We start from the raw sequence: 10,100 nt of genomic DNA, 5'->3' as shown, positions 1-10,100 counted from the left end.
ATCAGAAGAGTGCTGTTGTAGATTTAAAGCCTGCTCTACAATTCCACCCTAAAGAGAGACTCTATTTTAACAAACAAGCAAAGATACAGACTAAGAAAAAACTCCCTTATCAAGTGTATGTTTGTAGAAACCCACATCGCTTCCTTTGCAGGAGTAGCCTTTGGCAATCATTCTCATTCTGTCTCTGATGTTCATTAGATTGGATAACCTTGGATGAATCAATAGCCTGTAAAATATCCCCCAAAAGTAGTTTGCAAGATTTTATAAATTCAAACATGTCAGACATTTAGCATCATGTCTGGAATAGCAAAGCTATTCGTTAAATACCAGTTTTCTTACTCTTCTCTTTTCTCCATATGTAGCATTTAAAACTTACTGTGTATACCACTTGGAATTTTATGTAAGCTTTGGGAAAATACTCTTTAATATGTGTGCTTTAGGAGCACTGTGAAAGAATTTACCCCAGTTACACACCCCATTTACATGGTGAACAAAAGCGTATAACACTGTGTGAAAAATCAGGGCCAAACCCCTTTTGCAGGTCTTGAGACTAGTTAAATATTCCCCACACTAAAACGTGCACGGTGGCCTGCTCCGCCTGATCAAAGTGATGGGAGGTTAAAACCAGAGTACAGAGCACTTTAAGAATCTTGGGCAGTATCAGGCATCAAAAGAAAATTATTATCTGTTTGACCTTCCTTCTAATAACCTACTTAAAAATGAAAGTATATTTGGATGAATTCCAGGAAAGAAACCCCCCTCTGAAAAGAGGATTCTGCCAGCTTTTCTAAGTCTGTTGTACATATACTCCATGGGATATTGTGCCATATGCTTGGCATGAAAGATTGAAGTGAATAATGGGAAAAAGAAAAAGGTTTCTTCGAGTTAAAAAATTTTTTCTCTGAGCAAAAAGAAAAGTGATCATAAACTTTTGATGTTGTAATCATTCTGACTAAAGGATGACATGTTTAAAGGGTTATGTTAGGACCAACATAGATGTGTCTTTGTTTTGAGTCAGGGTTTAACATATAAAGGACTTCCAAAGAACAACCCCTGGACTTCCCTGGTGGTCCAATGGTAAAGAATCTGCCTGCAATGCAGGAGACCCAGATTCAATCCCCGGGTTGTGAAGTTTCCCTGGAGAAGAGCATGGCCACCCATTCCAGTATTCTTGCCTGGAGAGTTCCATGGACAGGGGAGCCTGGAGAGCTACAGTCCATGAGATCACAAAAAGTCAGACATAATTCAGTGACTAAGCAACAATACTTTACTCACAGACTAAAGCACTTCAACTGATATAATAATTCTTGTCAAAGGTTTAAAAAGTACTCCAGTCAAGGCTGTTAAGCTTGGGGGGAAGAAAAGGAGAGAAAGAGAAAGGGACTCCTTATGTGGTATAACTGAAAATCTATGGAAACACACACCTCCTACCTCTTTACCTTCTTCATCTAAATTTCCCCCTGTAGAGGCTTGATGATGTAAATTCATTCCAGATACAAACTTGGACTTCCTGTTATGTGTGGAGTTGTCAGAGAAATATTTGGGACATGCTCATGTTAAAAATGTATTCATCATTTATCTGAAATCCAAGTTTTCCTGAACATCCTGTGTTTATTTGCTACTTTGGCAACCTGACTACATGTCATGCCTGTGGTAAGCTCTGGGTTTAAAACACCATTACTTATTTCAAGGAACTCATCTCCTTCAAAGACTCTCAGTGACTCTACTGTGCTCAATGGGTAGAAACCCACCGCACGAGAAGCTCTTTGATTCAGCTCCATATTCTACAGACCAGGAAGCTGGGGCCTTAAGAGGTCACCTGATTGGCCCAAAGGCACAAAGTTGCTCCAAGGCAAGGGTGGTAGTGGGCCTCACATTTCAAGATTCTTTCCAGGGTACCTCTGTCCATTGGCCTCTTCACTCCTGCTCCTGAATGCTCTTTGTGTTAGGATAAAACGGGAGACTGACATTGACTTGGTGGAGAGAGGGAGGCTTATAATAGAAATAATCTGATTTCTTTTGATGAAAAAGATAGCTGCATTTTAGTCATTCTTTTACACAGAAGAGTGTGTAAGAAAGAGTCGAGTGGGACAGAGCATACATTCGGTTATACATGTTCTTGTTAAATGAATCACTTTAACTTATAGTCTCACCTTATGTAGATGAGAACATTATCCCATGATAAGAATATCTCTCATTGAAATAGTAAAAGTATACCCTTGAGACTTCAGCCTCCAGGGGAGTGGATTCTACCTGCCCGGGCATGTTATATTGAATTGAGGTCACAGTTATGCAAATAACATTCCAAACATTTTTCTCCCACTGACCTAAGGGGGCAGTTCAGGCTCCCACCTCTCCCATTGGTTAGGAACTCTGACTCCTGGACTTGGAGAACTCTCCAGCCCTAGAATGAAGTTGTTGTTGTTCACGTGCCTTCTGTGATGGCCCCAGTCCTCTCCCACCTTCCCTCACCCTTGCCCTCAGTCAGCTTGACAACACTTGACTAAGAATATTCTACTTGAACTTTGGTTGATTTCAGAAGAGTGGTATGACTTAAATGTTGACCATTTACTGATTAACTGTGAAGACAGAATTCCTCAAAACCGTGAAATAAAGTTTGAAGCCAAAAATTTGACCAGGAAAACTGTAAACATATTTTCTTAGGATCCTTGACATTTATGAACTTTTCTGTGGGATTGCAGCTCTAGATAATGAATTGCTATGCACTACATCTTTGGGATATTTCTTCTCCTTCTTTTTCTTCTTTCCTCAGACCTCCTGGCCATTAGAAATTGGTCTTTTCTTTATCAAGCATGTCCATATATATAAATTATGGAATTGTTGATGACAGGTCTGTTATTTCATAGTTGTAAGAAGATCCCTAATAGGCATCATCACAAACATATGATAATAAGAACATTCCCAGGTGGCCATAGTGGTAAAGAACCTGCCTGCCAATGCAGGAGACTTAAGAGATGCAGGTTTGATTCCTGGGTCGGGAGGATCCCCTGGAAAAGGGCACGGTAACCCACTCCAGTATTCCTGCCTGGAGAATCCCACAGACAGAGGAGCCTGGCAGGCTACAGTCCATGGGGTTGCAAAGAGATGGACATGACTGAAGTGACTTAGCACGCACATAAGAACATTAGGAGTAGGACTGAGCACAAGTTAGGAGCTGTGCTTACAGTTGATGGTAGTTCCTTCTTTCTCAAGAAATTTCAGAGAGATTGACGTAGGGCTTCCCAGGTGGCTCAGTGGTAAAGAATGTACCTGTCAATGCAGGAGACACGGTTTCATCCCTGGCCCAGGAAGATCCCACAAGCCGTGGAGCAACTAATCCTGTGTGCCACAACTATTGAGCCTGTGCTCTAAAGCCCGGGAGCTGCAACTGCTGAACCCACGTGCTGCACCTACATGTGCCTGGAGTCCATGGTTCACAACAGACGCCTTCATACCACAATTAGAGAGGGGCCCCTACTCATCACAACTGAAAAAAGCCCTCACAGCTACAGAGACTTAGCGCAGCCACAAAAATAACTAACTAAATAAATAAGCAAATATTTTTTAAAAGAGAGAGAAATTTGCTATATTCTTTAAAATACTACGAGAGTCAGTGCACGTATCCCCTGATTTTCAAAAGTTCACTCTAAGCCACTCTGCTTTTACAGAAGACCTGCATGAGTACTTATTTTCTCTAATGGAAAGAAGTCTGAAGGAGATTTTTTGCTTTGACCATAAAAGGCAAAAAGCAAAACAAGTGTTCAGCGTTTGTTTTGCATTGTAGAGGCAGAGGGGCACCTGGAACAAGGAGGGTGGTCCTACCAAGCTTCTTCCCCACAACCACGCTCAGCACCCAGCTGCCGTGGCTTTGAACTCTGTCTTTGAGCATCTGTGCTTTATCTCCATGTATTCTGTGCTTCTGTTAGCAAGACATGTCCTAAGATAATTGCTTCTTTGCTTTACACCGCTGTGGCTTGTGAAAGGTTCCATTGAAACACTCTACTTTCTGATAGCAAGGGAAACCTGTAAAGGTGTACTGGAGGAAGTAGAGCTGCATGGAGGGGGTAAATGAGATTATAGGAAAGCAGAAGAATAAACCAGAGGTTTATTCCCTGGCAGTCCACTGCTTAAGACTCCAGGCTGCCAGTGCAGGGGGCCGGGAACTAATATCCCACATGCTGTGTGAGATGCTGCCAAAAGATAAAACAACACAAAAATAAAAAGAGAAAAGCCAGCGTTTGTTTAGGGTGAGTTAATGCTACTATCAGCGTCCCCATCAAAGAGGACCTAGCCTTACATTCAGTTATTTCCTATCATAACATTTAATATGAATTAAAATAATTAAAAACTATCATCATAACATTTGTTATTATTACTACCTAAAATTCCATCTGAGTGTCCCATTGCCAAAAGGAACCTCAGAATAAGCAGCCTTCACTGAGTTAAACCTAAAATTATTTCCGCATTGTCATCCTACCCACTTCCTTTTAAAGCCAAGTTTAATCTTGTTGTTGATATACTTATCTAAACCCTTTTTAGAATTCATTTATCTCACAAAGGCAATTCAATTGAGAATGAAAAATATGTTTAGTTTTTTGATAGAATTTCTCACTGACTTTCTGTTTCTGAGAGTATATCCATTCTATTTGCTATAATGTAATTATTTTCCTTATAGAGGTAATTACTTTGAAGTGGAGCTAAACAACAGTGTCCCTAGATAGCCGTGTATTACTGCTACCTTTAGCTGACATTCGAAACAATGGGTACAAGCAGCTTTCTCAAAGATGATGCTATTATTATCACTAATTTCCCATTTACTAATAACTTTAACTAATTAGTATTTAACTGGTGAATAAATGCCTCATTAAACCAATTCTGATAGGTTCATAATGCCATCTAGTGGTCAACCTTCAAAATACCATCCCATGGGCCATTTTCTTTCTACCCATCAAAATAAAGCCTTTATTCTTGAAGAAGTAGCTACAGATACAAACCAAGAACTATTGGTTGGTATCCCGGGACTCTCAGACAAGGCCGTGATGGCATTTCTAACATCAAAGCAGTCTTGGTGAAAATTAATTATCATCCTGAGTGCCTTGGGTTCCTCATCCATTTGGGGGATGGAGCCAATGCCACTTGGAAAAAGGGGAGTTGCACAAAGCAGTAATTCAATGCCCTAGTTCACTCTCATTAGTGCCGTGCTACATAGCTCATGCTTCCAAACTGGGGAATATAAGTATAAGCACTCAGTTCTCTTCAATACCTTAGATAATAAATGATATTTATGCAACCTTTTTATTAAATAAGAATCTTATGTCATCTAATCCTAACAGCTACTTTGTGAACAAAATGGAATGTACTCATATTACCCTTGAGGGAACTAAAGTTAATGAAAATTAACTGACTTGATCAGAGTCAGGCACCTACAAAAAGCTCAAATTCAATCATAGGTTTTCAGAATTTCAGTGACCCTTTCAATAAGCCACCAGCATAGTAAAAAGCTGATAATTCATGACAAAGGAGACCTTCCTTCAGAAATACAGAAGACTGAATATATACTTATCTATTAATGTGATTTACTACTTTAGAAGGTATATAAGGAAAAATACATGGTTATCTCCATAGATACTTAAAAAGCAATTGATAAAATACAATGTCCATTCTTGATGGCAGTAGACATCTCAATATAGTAAAAGGATGCCAACACAGCTTGGTAAAGATTACAAAAAAGAATCCTATCACAAACCCCTCATGTAATGGTGAAACCTTATCACTGTCTTCTAAATCTTGGCTTTTGAGCTTCAAGGATTTGGTAGAACACAGAGCAACTTTTCCCCTGAAGTGGGAGAATAAAAGCATCAAAGAAATCAAGTAAACTGGTTACATATCCATTGAGACAGAGCCCTTCATCATATCAGAAATGAAGGGGAAAGGAAAACAGAAATAGTAGAAACTGTAGCAACATCTGAGGAATCCAGGAGCCAGTGAGCCTGCTACTCCGCATGGACCATCTGCTCCCCGTGGACCGTCCCAGGTAGGGTTCCTAAGACAAGGCCTCAGAGCGCCCCCTACTGCAAGAGGGTGCAGGAGCACTTGAATAGAAATAGGTGGTGAAGGCTCTTCTGCAGCCCCACCTGGTTTCCTAGGAGCCCAAGGGATGTTTGTGAAGAGTGGGATAATTTTAAATCCACTTCTGAAGGATGCAGGAGCAGCTAAGAGAGCCCCCAAATCTAGAGAGGCCTCACTGTCAGTAACAGTGGTCCTTCTGAATAAGGACCAGATGGAGCCATGAATGTCTCAAGATAGAGACCCCGATGGTTCCCCAGGACATAGTACCTGGGATCCCCTGAGGAACCTACACACAACCTACAAAAAAGTGTAAAGGAGATGTGGAATTTAAAAAGAATATGCTTCTACAGTAAGAAAAATTAAGATCGGGACTTCCCAAGTGGTCCAGCAGTTAAGACATTGCCTTCCAATGCAGGGGGTGTGGGTTCGATCCCTGGACAAGGAACTAAGATCCCACGGGCTTCACAGCAAAAAAATAAAATAAAAAATCCAGACTCCCAGGATCTTGCCTTCTTTTGCTATCAGAGGTGATAACTTCAAGGTTAGTTCTGTTATAATTATTCCAAAGTGTAGCTGAAAGGCTGAACCAGTAAGGAGAAACACAAGAAGCCCCACACAGATGGCAAGGCTCAAAAATTACAATTATATCCAGAAAGGGAATGCTTAAATATAATTCTCTGTTCCTTGGGGAGAACAAAGAGAACTCACATAAACCTCACTTACATGGTTATATTTGGAAAACATAAACCAAGCCAAGTGAGCACTGTGCAACTGCTTTAGTATTAAATGTTGTATATAATTTTAGTCATTAACAGTGCTTATTTACTGTAAAAAATGTTTTAGAAAATACAACTGAGAAAAAGAAATAGAAACCATAATATGACCATTGTTAACAAGTATCCTTCTAGACATTTTCTTGTGCACAATTTTGCAAAAAAGGAAATTATATCTAATTTATACATGTCTAAATTTGTCTTCTCTTTAGGCCACTTTTACCACTTCATGTATGGTGAAGATCTTTCACACTTTATTATCCTTCAAAACTATAGTGTATTCTATTATGCCTCTAGATAAAGCTCTCTTTTCTAATAAATATTCAATTATTTCCAATTTCTCATCTGTGTACAAAGCACTGCACTACACATCGTTGTTCACACTTGATAAACTATGTCCTTATGATAGAGTCTTTAAAAATGGAATTACTAGGTCAAAGGGACACGTATTTTAAAGACACACTTTAGACAGAATTCCCTGGCGGTCCAAGGGTTGATACTTCACCTTCCAATGTAGGGGGTGCTGGTTCCATCCCTGGTGGGGAGTTAAGATCCCACATGCCTCACAGCCAAAACAAAACAAAACATAAAACAGAAGCAGTACTGTAACGAGTTCAATAAAGCCTTTCAAAAACCGGTCTACATCAAAAGAAATCTTAAAAAATAAAACAAAGACACACATTAGAAAGAAAGTGAAAGTGAAAGTCACTCAGTTGTGTCCCCGTGGACTTTACAACCCCATGGACTATACAGTCCAGGGAATTCTCCAGGCAGAATACTGGAGTGGGTAGCCTTTCCTTCTCCAGGGGATCTTCCCAACTCAGGGATCAAACCCAGCCCTCCCACATTGCAGGCAGATTCTTTACCAGCTGAGCCACAAGGGAAGCCCAAGCATATTGGAGTGGGTAGCCTATCCTTTCTCCAGCACCTCTTCCTGACCCAGGAAGTGAACTGGGGTCTCCTGCCTTGCAGGCGGATTCTTTACCAACTGAGCTATCAGGGAAACGTACACCAGTTTGCACGGCTGACAACTCTGTGTGAGAGGAATTTTGTCACTTTAGGAACTGCTCTGTGCAGAAATTATGGGTTTTTCTTTTTTTCTCTCTATTTTTTGGCTGTGCCACTCAGCATGCCAGGTCTTAGTTCCCCAAGCAGGGACTGAACCCACACCTCCTGCAGTGGAAGCATGGAGTCTTAACCACTGGACCACTGCTGCTGCTAAGTCGCTTCAGTCATGTCCGACTCTGTGCAACCCCATAGACAGCAGCCCACCAGGCTTCCCTTTCCCTGGGATTCTCCACTAGGAGTTCCCATTATGGGTACTTCTATGTGTACCTCCAAGGTTTTGTCTGCTGGGATTCTGGTAGTGATGTCAGAGGAAGCTGGTGAATCGGACTATCACATATGAAACACAACCACCTGTGAGTTTCCTCACTTCTTCCTTTCACCCTAAAAACAGACAACTTCAGCAAACACCTGGCCTACTGAGAATCTCTAAGTCGTGATCTGACCGAAGCCAGAGACTTGTATGTGTGCTTATGCTCAGTTGCTCAAGCGACTCTTGTGACCCCATGGACTGTAGCCTGCCAGGGTCCTCTGTCCATGGGATCTCCCAGGCAAGAACACTGGAGTGTTTTGCCATTTCCTTCTCCAAGGGATCTTCCCAACCCAGGGATCGAACCTGCATTTCTTGTGTCTCCTGCATTGGCAGGCAGATTCTTTACCACTGTGCCACCTGGGAAATGGCCAAAGACAGCCACTAGCAATTCCTCCTCTCATTCTGTACATTTGCCTCACCTTCCATACAAAGGTGCAGTCTCTTTCTCCTAGTCTTATGTCTACGATAACCTTGTGACTTACTTTGACCAGTAGAATACAATAGAAGTACCGTCATGACAGTTCTGAATCTAGGCTTTCAGAGACCTGGCATCTTATACCTGGCTTCTTAAAGAGCCTTCAATCACCACATAGAGAGACCTGGCTCTCCTGATGGAGAATGGAGGAGGAATTGCAGCCTTCTGAATAGTCCAGTCTTCCCTACCAGGACCCCAGACCTGTGAGCAAGGCCGTCATATATTGCTGGCCAAGCTCTCCTCTGAAATTAGCCTCACGCATGATCTCAGCAGACACTGTGTAGATTAGAAAAACCATCCAACTGAGCTTAGCTTCCTCCTTGGAAGAAAAGCTATGACCAACCAAGACAGCATATTAAAAAGCAGAGACGTTACTTTGCCGACAAAGGTCCATCTAGTCAAAGCTATGATTTTTCCAGTAGGCATGTATGGATGTGAGATTTGGACCATAAAGAAAGCTGAGTGCCAAAGAATTGATGCTTTTGAACTGTGGTGTTGGAGAAGACTCTTGAGAGTCCCTTGGAATGCAAGGAAATCCAACCAGTCCATCCTAAAGGAAATCAGTCCTGAGTGTTTATTGGAAGGACTGATGCTAGAGCTGAAGCTCCAATACTTTGGCCACCTGATGCAAAGAACTGATTCATTGGAAAAGACCCTGATGCTGGGAAAGACTGAAGGCAGGAGGAGAAAGGGATAACAGAGGATGAGATGGTTGGATGGCATCACCAACTTGATGGACATGAGTTTGAGCAAGCTCTAGGAGTGTGTGATGGACAGGGAAGCCTGGTGTGCTGCAGTCCTTGAGGTCACAAAGAGTTGGACATGACCGAGCAACTGAACCGATGAGCCCAGCCAAGCACAAATGATGAGAAATAAGAAAATATTATTATTTAAAACCACTAAGTTTTGGAGTGGTTGTTACATAGCAATAGGTATTTGAAACACCAGTTAATTGTAGTTTTTAAAGGCTATAGAGATGGTTTTTACACATAGCTGTGGAAAAGACTGCTATTCTCCCCCCTTACTCTATATTCTTTATTATTTTCTTAGTCAGAGACCTCATGAGTTTTAGCTATTTAGATGGCAATTCAGAATAAAAAGACTTTCCTGGTGGCTCAGACGGTAAAGCATTTGTCTACAATGCGGGAGACCTGGGTTCAATCCCTGGGTTGGGAAGATTCCCTGGAAAAGGAAATGGCAACCCACTCCATTACTCTTGCCTGGAATATCCCATGGACGGAGGAGCTTGGTGCAGGCTACTGTCCATGGGATCACAAAGAGTCGGGCACGACTGAGCAACTTCCCTTTTCAGAATAAAAAATATATTTCCCAGTCTTCTTTTGTGTCCAGTGTGGGCAACTTGACTAAGTTCTAGCCATAAGAAGAATTATCAGATGGGACTTCC

Source organism: Bubalus kerabau, chromosome 2 (assembly GCF_029407905.1).
Source record: "Bubalus kerabau isolate K-KA32 ecotype Philippines breed swamp buffalo chromosome 2, PCC_UOA_SB_1v2, whole genome shotgun sequence".
Classification (NCBI taxonomy): domain Eukaryota; kingdom Metazoa; phylum Chordata; class Mammalia; order Artiodactyla; family Bovidae; genus Bubalus; species Bubalus kerabau.
The sequence above is the reverse complement of the archived record's forward strand: the minus strand, read 5'-3'. Positions refer to the sequence as shown.